At 34.3% G+C, this 11,562-nt stretch overlaps 2 pseudogenes; both read left to right on the top strand.

The window, feature by feature from the left end:
• Nucleotides 1-1,407: 1,407 nt before the first annotated feature.
• Nucleotides 1,408-2,297, top strand: LOC112692314 (annotated as a pseudogene).
• Nucleotides 2,298-3,739: 1,442 nt separating this feature from the next.
• Nucleotides 3,740-4,717, top strand: LOC112692448 (annotated as a pseudogene).
• Nucleotides 4,718-11,562: the final 6,845 nt, after the last annotated feature.

Here is an 11,562-nt window from a genome sequence, read left to right as displayed (position 1 = left end):
GTACCGTAACCGTGCTACAAGTACTGTCGAATGAATTCGAACGAAGCTCTGTTTAGACATGTTTACGGAAAATAAAATAAAAACGTGACGTGTTACATAATACATTTCGCAAACAGTGTTCTTCAGCAGTGTCTGTACTCCGATTTCATAATGTAAAGCGAAAAATGTTAAGTCGTGATTTTATGATTTTTCCCCTAATGTAATAAAGCTCTTCGTCTTTTAATCAGTTATAAAAATACAACATAATGATTATTTATCCAATATTTAGTTTCGGAATCTTCACCAGTTGAGTTTAATAATACCGTATGATTAATTGTATATGGGACGTTCTATCTATGGTTAGAAAACAATAATGACCTAACGTCACCCCTTAGTACTAATGGGATATGAGTTGAGTGTTCAAAAGTCAAGTGTCATAAAATCAGTTATTATAAAATCGTATGTTATATAAGTAATTTCTCATAAACGTCATGTGTTATAATTTTTATTTTTATAACATAAGAATTATTTTTATAAAGGCGATTTAATTTTAATTAATTTAAAAAATAACATTATATAATATAGTAATAATTAATAATACATCAATTTTGTTAATACTTGAAAAATCTAAAATAATATGATATAAATAAATAACCTAAAATATAATAATAAAATTTAAATAAATCTAAAATTTTAAATTAGAAGCGATAGCTCTTAAAAATTCGCTTATGTCATCTAAAGATTTTCTTTTTATATTTAACATATATTTTGTAGTCAAATGTTATGATTACTAATTTTTTTTTGTATTGTAGAATATGTGATTAGACGTTTAAAATTAAAGATAAAATGTTATTAAAACGACAAGGATTCCTATGGTTAAAAGACTAATTTTACCCTGACAAAATAACACGAATGGACAATATTTTTATAATTTTAGAATTTTTTATAACAGATGAAATTTATGAGAAATTACTTGTATAACATACGATTTTTATAACACCTGAATTTATGAAACTCGACGTTATGACACTTGATTTTCGAACACTTGACACGGTAAAGTATAAATTAAATAATATGAAACTCGCAACGCGTATTCTGAACATGTATCCAATTTTCGATTTAGAATACGAAAAAACTAATTATACAGGAGAAAGCGAAAGTATGCTGATAACTCTATGGGCCATGGCCATCACTCAAATCGAATTTTGTTCTCCGGACCACAGACTTCTATACTAAACTAGATAAGGTACTCACGTTATCGGATGAAGCATTATCAACGTTGGGTCGCCATTTTGTTGGTTGGCAAAACATTATACATTTTGTATTATGCACCTGCTAAGTGAATTATTATTTAAGTATTTTATACAATTATACATTTAAATGCGTTATATTTTAGTTGTTTTTTATTATATTAAAGTTATAATAATTATGCCAGTATCGTGTGTGGCATTTGGATGTTCCAATAGGTATAAATCCGGTCAAAATATTTACTTTTTACGATAAGTTTAATTATGTGTATTTAAAATTAAATTAACGGTTTGGTATCTATACTCATAATTCCTAATATATAGATACATTCGTTTCTATGAATCATTAATACCTGTTTTATTATATTAATTTCAAAAAATTAATCTGTTTTCATTATTTTATAGATTTCCTTTGAATAATGAAAATGTAAATCAAAGGTGGATTATTGCATTGAGACGAAAAAATTTTATACCTACCCAATGGAGTCGAATATATAGTATTCATTTCATTGAAAGTGATTATGAACTAAGACCTGGTACAACTAAACCACGTTTAAAAATTAATGCTGTGCCATTAAATTTCCCATCGTTTCCTTCTTACTATAAAAATTCTGCCAAACGTCTTCGAAAAGAACCTACAAAAAGAAATTATACACCGATTGATGTTCCAAAAATTGATACAAGTTTACATTTAAATTTGATCCATATCCTGAATTGATAAATATTTAAAATTATTAAACCTTAGACCTTGAAGTAGAAGACAATTCACTGGTTGAAAATAGTGATGGTTTTCTAAAAATACATTCTGTTGCCGATAAAGAATTTCAAACATTAGAAAATTATGGAAATGAACTTTTCTTAAAAAGTAAAATCAAGAAATTACAACAAAAATTAAGAAGAAAGCAAAATAAAATAAATAATTTACAAGATTAGTAAATCTTTTTTCAGTAGAAAGACCTAAGGTGTAAAAGTTTAATTGATGTTGAACCAGGAAATATTATAGAAAATTGTTTCAGTGGTAATATTTTGTAATTATTCTTAAAAAAATTGCATTACTTAATTTTCGCTTGATATATGCAATATGCATGCATGCTAATGCTTGTTAGGTACTATATTGGATTTATTTAAAAGTGAAATAAAAAATAATAATAAAGTAACTGGTGCACGATATTCAACAGAAATGAAACAGTTTTCTTTGACTTTGTATTATTACTCTCCAAAAGCTTATAATTTTTGCAGGTAATTAAATTATATCTACACCTTGCTTATGGTATGCATTAATGTTATACTATGATATAAATGTATAATACTACTATTATATTTTTAGAACTATATTAACTCTTCCTCATCCGTCATCTATCACAAATTGGACTTCTTCAGTGAAAGCTGATCCAGGTTTTTTTAGAAGAAGTATTTGAGTATTTAAAGAAAATTCCAGATGGTGATAAAGATTGTAATTTAGTTTTTGACGCCATGTCAATACGTAAAAAAATTATTTATGACGAAAAAAAAGATAAATTTTTAGGGTACTGTGATTTTGGAGGTATACAGGTTGAGGCACATGAGACCCCTGCAACCGAAACATTAGTTTTTATGCTTGTTGGTCTCAATGGCAAATGGAAATGGCCTATTGGCTACTTCTTATAATCGAAAAGTACAGCATCAGTACAAGCAGGATTAATAAAAACAGTAATTATAATGGCAAAAGAAGCAGGAGCTAGAGTGTGGGGTGTAACCTGTGATGATACGACCACAAATATATCTACTATGACACACTTAGGATGCAAATTTAGTGGCTTGTATCATGAAATTGTTGAGTGGTTTAGTATACCTGAAATTGATTGGAAAGTAAGGTATTAAAAACAAATTTAATTTAAATAGTATGTAACTCAAACTATTCCTATGATATTGGCTAGATCTATTATGTTCCTGATGCTTGCCATAATATCAAATTGGCCTGCAATGCACTTGCAACTTATCAACAGTTCAAAAGTAAAGATGGTGTTATTGATTGGACATACATCAAAGATTTAAATAAAGGTAAGTAAAGTATTCTATAAAGATTAATTATTTTGAAGTGATAGGGTAATATAATTAGTTTTGCTTACATTTTTATAGTTCAAGAAAAAGTAGGCTTAAATGTAGCAAATAAATTAACTCCTTCTCATATTGATTGGAAAAAAAATATTATGAAAGTCAAATTGGCTGCACAAACATTAAGTGCGTCAACAGGAGATGCATTACAATTTTTAAGACAGATAAAAGAGCCTACATTTAAAAACAGTTGAGTTAAAACTATTAATTAATACTATAAGATAATTTCCAATGATACATTTATATTTTTTTTTATACAAGTGTCACATTTCTCACATATTTATTTCTCACTTATATTTGAAGGTGAAGAAACTGAACATTTTATTCGAGTCATTGATCAAATATTTGACTTTTTAAATTCGCGTAACCCATGTGGGAAAGGTTTTAAAAAACCATTATACAGAGATGATATGAATAGAATGCAGTGTATAATGATACCTCTAGTGGAGTATTTACTCAATCTTATAGATATCAAGGGAATACCAATTTATTTGACTCCACGCAAAACGTTTGTTATTGGTAAGTAATTTATTATTATTTAAGTAATATATCAAGCCCATGACTATTCCTTGGCCCGTTGCTAACTTATAGCACTCCATATTTACGATTCATTAAAATAACTGTATATTAACACTATAATTTATATACTTAGGGTTTGCAATAGCAGTTAAAGCAATGTTCAGTTTAGCAGAAGAAATTTTTCAAAGTACCCAGTATAAATATATTCTAACTTACAAATTTTCTCAAGACCACCTCTAACCACCTGGAAATATTTTTTTCAAAAATCAGGCAACGTTTTGGAAATAATAACAATCCAAATGCTCTTGAATTAAAAACTGCCATGAAACAAATTCTGCTAAAGAATTCCATAACATCGTCATATGCTGCTAATTGCATAGCTTTGGACAACACGTGCGCAGAAAGCGTGTTTGAAATACGTTGGGCAAAGAAAAACGTTGAAAGTTTAGAAGAAGAGGAAGAAATACCAGATTTATTCCCTAGTATAAATAATAAATTTGATATTGTTAAAGACAATGTTTTGTATTATATTTCTGGGTTTATTGTTAAATGATTATTTAAAAAAGTTGATTGTCAAACATGTGCTAATAGTATGTTGAAAACATTATCTGAACACAATTATAACCATAAATATTCTCACTCCATATTAGTTGATGTAAAAAATAGAGGAGGGTTGATTAAAAGTTCAATTAATATAATTAAAATAATTAGATTTATTGAAAATACCTTAATTCAATTAACTTCTAGTCTTAGTACATTAAATATACCTGGTTTAAGTAACAAAATTATTCTTGCTGTAAAAAATTATGTATATAGTTGTAGTATTTTTAAAGATTTGAATTGTAACAATGATGGTTTTTTAGAAAACCATAGATTAAATTTAGTAACCTTAATTTGTAAACAATATTTAAAAATTAGATTACATCACTTGTCTAGTTTAAAAACAATTAGTAATGTCAGTAAACGACATTTACTTACTAAATTAATTATTTTCAATCACCAATAGTAATTAAGTAGGGGACCTATTAAACACTTATTGCTTATTAACTTGTATTATTTTATTAACTTTTATTAACTTATTTTATCTCTATGTATTATAATTTAACATAAAATTTATAGTTTGTGAATATTTTGATGAAAACCATAAAGTTGATTTAATTGATAATCCTACATGAATAATACCTATGTTTTACTTTAAAACTTCTGAAATTAAATTAAATTTTGTTGGTTTTTTTATTCAAATATGCTTATCAAGATGAAAAAGTTACCAACTTGGGTGGTTTTACAATATTATAAATTTTTATTTATTATTCATTAGTTTTTTGTTTAAAAATAATAATGTAGTGAATTAATGAATATAATTTTTCTGCCAACCATCAAAATGGCGGATGTGTGATAAGAGCTTAACAGCTGGGCTTCACCGCTCTCCACGCAAAATTCCCTAAGTACCTTATCTATAGTATAGAAGTCTGTGCTCCGGAAGAACGAGCGCTTGCGAAATCCAAAAACTCTATGCATTCATACCGCACTACTTTATTGGTACCGTGAAAATAGACGTCGAACAAACGGTGCTAGATCCATCAGTTGATCTCGGAGTATTACGCATAACACTCTAATGTGTGTTCTAAAATATCCTACGGGATAAGATACATTTTTCCTCATCACAAAAACTTTGTCCTCAACTTTCGTATACAGGGCCGTAGCAACCAAATATTGCACCCGGGGCGAAACTTCAAAATACATCCTTAAGTATTTTAATTTAAAAAAAAAAAAAACTCACAAATAAATTGAATATTTTTTATAGATTTAATATAAATGATTTTTCTTTATAATTATGTAAGCATTATTTAATTATATTGAAATAAATAACTTATTAAAATATAAATATACATAATAATTATAAGTAGGTTTATAGGTATAACTTAATATTGCTTTTCCTTATAAGTAACAGTTAATTTGCAAATTTTTCATTTTTGCACCTTCCCGAAAATTGCGCCCGGGCGTAGGCCAGTGCCGTAAAAATCATAGGTGCAGGCGGTACACATCACTGAAGTCAAAGAGCCCACAGCAGATAGCCGTAAATTTTTTATTTTTTTTTTTATTTGATTTAATATGATTTAAAATTATTGTATTATTATCTTGTATTTAATTTTATATAACAAAATGTAAATGTCTGGTCTGTTTTATTTGGAATTGTTTATCTAAATATTGGGAAAAGTACTAAGCCTAGAGTGACATAAATAGATTACTTTTATATATATATACTTTTATATTTTATTGTAAATCATATTTATAAAATCAATAATCATATATTCATACTATATATTTTATCTATCTTTGTAGTTTATTCTACAAGTTTTTTTTATTAAAAAAATCTACCCAATACACAATTATGATCTTGTATACCTACTAATTTGAAGCCTTACACGGAATTGTTTCGGCTAGAAAATTATCTATCGGTTCTTTAAAATTTAATACATCCAAAAATACTATCTGATCTAAGGAGTAAAATGTTCCCATAGTGTGAAGTCAGTCCAAATTTTTTATGTATCTCAAGAAAGAGGGGCTCGTGTACATTTGTCTGCACCTGGGTCTTTGACACTCCAATTACGGCACTGGCGCTGGCACCTCTAGCCTCCTCCCTCTTGCTACGGCCCTGCACGTATAGCACGGTACGAGAGTATAGTAGGAGACAATCGTACGATCGTTTTTTTCACCTTTTGCCGTGTAGGTACTTCAAAACTTATAAGTATCGATTTTCAAATTACCAACGATTTGTACACAACAACGTTTCCGCTGGCACCCGTGTACCGAGCCGGTTTATTTGATACGGGTACGCGCAGACGCTCAAACGATCAACGACACACGTCGTCTCATCGTCGTATCCATGTCAGGGCACTCGAATCCCACCCCCGAGATAGTCTTGCCGCACGTGTGCGTACCGCCGCGGAAGACTACCGTGCACAAGTCGGTTTCAGTAGTCATCCTCGCACGCACGCGCAACCGTCCGTCGCGTATCCCAACCACCCACGTCAAAGGCACGACGCGCGCACAAACGATGTACTAGGGATTCAATCGAGTGCATTCAGCCGTCGTTGTTTTCTTTTCCTGTTTATATTATTATTTTTTTAATTTCGAAGACAGACTTGCTACTTATCTGCTACTTAGCGTAAGAGAGAGGAGGAAAAAAAAACTAAAAAATCAGTCAATCAAAAAATTCTTCGTCTTGTCCGCCGCGCACGCCTAACCACCGGGTCCTATTCCGCGCATCTGTTGCCATCAGATGTACTCGACGTTCATCGGATTGGTTTTATTTTTTTTCAATCGTACATTGTGGCCGCGCGCGTTTCTCCTGTTGGTTGTCCTTTTCGCGAATTTCGTCGCTAAACCCGCGCAGATGGTTCTTGTTGCGGGGTTTTTTTTTTCCTACAGTACCACATCATACAAGACGCATTGCGTTAGGCACGCGGCGGTGTACGGCGTACGAGGTACAAATGTAAACCGCCGTAACAAGACCGCCCCGATGCGTTTCGACAACGGGCGCCAACAGTTGCAGGCTAATGTGGTATTTACGTACCTGCGGAGCGCACCACCTCAGGTGCTCGATTAACTTTTACAGCCTTCCGAAATCCAATTGCTTTTAATCACCCGGATCCGGGCGACGAGTAAAACAAAACAACCATACGACGGTAATTTGGGTTGTAAAACAAACACAATTATCTCCGATAATTTTCTCCGCGCGCGTGTACAACATAATATATATTATATAATACGAGCGCACCCTCCCGGGATTCGGCAGCGCCCGCAACGTCTTCGGCGGCGCACAAAGGAAACCACTCGAGGTTTGCTGACGAAAGGACCTCTAGCCCGGACTAATTTCAGGACCGCGTGTGTGTATCGTACAACAACGTGTTGTTCTTTTCGCACCGCCGTCACGGGTGTTTAGTTATTATTTACACAGATGTTTTGCGGGAACAAAAACGTTTTCGAAGGGCCTTCTCTCTCACTTTCTCTCTCTCTCTCTCTCTTTCAATCGTAAATTATATTACACGTTTCGATAAACCGCGTATCAATCGCGATCCCTTGTTTACAGCTGCGCCTGTAATACAGTCGTGAACTCTCTTCGACCACATGATCCGCGTTCGTCTCGATATTACGTACGCATTGTACTTTCGGTCAGATTTTCCCATTGTCGTCGTCCTCCCGTACGTTCGAAACGAACACCGCATCTACAAGCCGAAGCGTGCATATTTACAATGTTGTACACACAACGAATGCGGCGTAACATAACGAAAACAATTTATCGCACCGCTGGCGGTTCATGTTGCGTTGAGTTGGCGTGAACACCGATACGTGCAATCATGACGATCGAAAAACCCACAACGGTGCTACATGACCTATTGGCAGCCAGCGCGACCGAACCCTGCAGATGGACAGATCGTCAGCACTGACCGGTACGCCTGGAATGTAGCAGAAGGTTCTCGCAACGGTCTAACGGACAAACCGTGGAATGTAGAACGGAAGACCCGGTAACCCGTTATCAAGACCTGAACTATCCATAATAGTCCCTGGCCGAAATTATGCATCAGTACAGGGTACCTATTTCATCGACGGGACGTGACCCACTTTTCGCTAGTCTATAGCGCATGGATCATGGATCGGGATCGTTCCCTGGCACAGAGTACGAAAAAGAATGCTAGGAAAACTGCATAAGGTTGGCCCAGTTGCAGTGAAATGATTCGATAAACTTGTTATAGTTGTCTGAGGTTTATTTTTTTATTATTATTTACATTTTTATGTATTTATACTTTGTTTTTATTAATCTTACAATTACCTTACTATACCTGAGTACTGAATACATCGTTATCTTATAATAAAGTTGTATCGATCATATGCATAATAATAGCTATAATGAATATGTATCGAAAAATGTATTGTTTATTTAATTTTATCATTATTTGTATCTTAATATATATTTGAAGAAGAAAAAGTGGACCAATTATATTATCATTTTAATTTTAATGAAATAATAACGACATAAATGTAAATCTTATACGATAATTTGAATCAACGACCAGAATATTACTTCTCAGCTGAAAATAATAGAACTGAAAAACATAAATGCAAAAGCTATTGATATCTCTATAGTTATAATATATTTTATTTATATTACAAAAGTACACAAATAAAATATTACTATACTTTTCGCGTTGCGTAATTTCGTTTATCTCGACCGCAAGCTGTGTTGTTCATCGTTTACCTGTACCGAAATAAAGTGTATGTACCAACGTTGAATTTTCTTATAATTCGTATATAATATTCGTCCATTACAAAATTATAATTTTACAATACTTATAGACGTCGTTATCCGACGTATACCAATCAAACGGAGGCCTTAGCTTTCGGTTCAAAAAAATATGAGATTCTAGACAAACACGTTCAACGTAAAGTCATCCGTCAACTATTTCTACCGTAACCACCATGCACGCATATACGTATGGTATATACATGCCATAGACAATGGTATATTCTACACGGAAACAATGGATCGATGATTTTAAACCGAACGACGATGAATATTATTATAAAATCCGTGTAACAGATACGCCGCGAACTTGGCTCGTTTGGTATTATGCTATCGGCTCTTGTCGCATTATCGTTACAACATCTGATTTAATGGACATGTTTCAAACCGTGCAGAACGAATGAATAATCAATCAAATAAGCAAATGAAATACATACCGAGCAGAATGGTGTGTTATTGGTCGCCCGTCTACAATGTATACAGTAGAGTAATAATAATAAAAATGTCTAAAACAGTTTATAACTCGTTTACAAAAAAAAAAAAAAAAATTCAACTCGACCAGACCGCAAACCGGTGGCGGTCTGAAAATTATGAGATCCTCTCGCGCCCCTTCCCCCACCCCCAGAACCCGTTTTGGCCCTGCGGGTAAAATAAACACACACAGGTGACTCAAAAGTTGTAATTATTGTTCTATAAACACGGACATAATACGATCGTGTTTGCCACATATACACACACCCCGTAGCAGGTGTCCGTCCGCATACCTCGTATTACTGTACAGGTATGCAATATGTGTAGAGAACGTTATTATTAATTTTTTTTTTTTTAATACAAATAGCTGGTAGGTATATTAAAAACACACACATATTATATTATGTATATAATGGGCTTTCAATGTCTTTCAGAAAAGTACACAAAGTAAACTGCTGTCGAATGCGCGTAGTGCCAATACGCGTGCGACCATCTGCCGATATAATTTCATATATATTTTTTTTACTGCTTCCCGACCCGGTTCAAGAGAGAAAGAAAACGCTCGCGTGGAGGGCGTGGACCGCAGCCGCTACGGCCGACGATCTCCCGGACGGTCGAGAGTTTCGGTAACCGACGACGCGATAATGATTTCGACCGGGTGTGCTGCGCCAGGCGATCGTACAGCGATTCCAATAATTACTCGTATAATACAAATAATTGTTCTTTTCGCTTTATCAGATACAATTTACAGTCGGAGCAGCGTGCACAAGGAAACGGGATAAAATGATTACACGCAACATTAAGCATAGCGCTAGAGTGAGATCATCCAGCGGTAGAACTCTCTGCGACAGGAGTATTTTTCTTTTTTCGACATAAAATAATCGTTTAAAATTGTTTTTTTATGGTTCCTCGACATCGTTTGAGATTTAATCGAAACGTCGGATTACCGGGAGGAGCGACGAGAGAAAGACCAGAGATTAGTGGATGTTCGACTGGGACAGGAGTCTACGGTGGAAGTCAGATAAGTTGTTTTTCCAAAACAATCGTTTTCGTTAAGTTTATCTTCTCGACCGCGCACCCATAACAGCATCCGGTGAACTGGATCAATCGAGAAACACGGCGTCTCATACGGTGGAATGTCCAGTGGGGGGATGGTGATGGTTTTGGGGATGTAATCGAAACATTTTTGCAGCAACGAACGAGCGATGATGACGCGGGAGCGCTTCGCTCGATTCTGTCAGCAGGCGCCACAGTTGCCTAAACGTGCCGTGTCACCCTTTTTATGCACGTGGCACCGATCTCCTCCGACGAAGTTCGACCGATTACGCGTGTTAACGATCGAAATCTTAAGCGATCACCGCCGGAAGACCGTCGATCATGTGCACCATCGGCAACGAAATCCCGTCGTGACTCCACGGTGGCATTCCGGAATTGTCGTGTTACGTTATAACGATTATAACTATTACAACATGTGTCGGACGTCGTAGCGAGAAAAAAAACGAACCGAATTGCCCGGACCGAAACCCATTAAATTCGTATTACGATATAAATCGTATAAACACGCAGGCGCGCGCGTCTTCTCGCGGACATGCGATACCGGTTAAACCGTACGGTCGTAAAAACTCAAATTAAAATAATTTTACACACCGTGAGGAATGCCCGTGACCAACGTCGCAGTGCGAACAAATTTATGATACATTTTCGTCCGACCGGCTTGATGTGTGCGGGTGTGTGTGTGTGTGTGTGTGTATGTGTGTGTGCGACAGAGTTTTACGCGTGTAAGCACAAACATGTGACAATATTTGTGTGGTCGAATTTTCGTTGGGTGTGTACAGTGCACGCGTATGTGGTGGTAGATAAAAATATAAAATGAAACGAAACGAATCGGAATCGTTGGTTTTACACTTTGACGTAGAAATAAAATCGACTCGCTCGGCGTACAGTAAT

Source organism: Sipha flava, unplaced genomic scaffold, assembly GCF_003268045.1.
Source record: "Sipha flava isolate LNK unplaced genomic scaffold, YSA_version1 73_pilon_pilon, whole genome shotgun sequence".
Classification (NCBI taxonomy): Eukaryota; Metazoa; Arthropoda; class Insecta; order Hemiptera; family Aphididae; genus Sipha; species Sipha flava.
The sequence above is the reverse complement of the archived record's forward strand: the minus strand, read 5'-3'. Positions and strand labels throughout refer to the sequence as shown.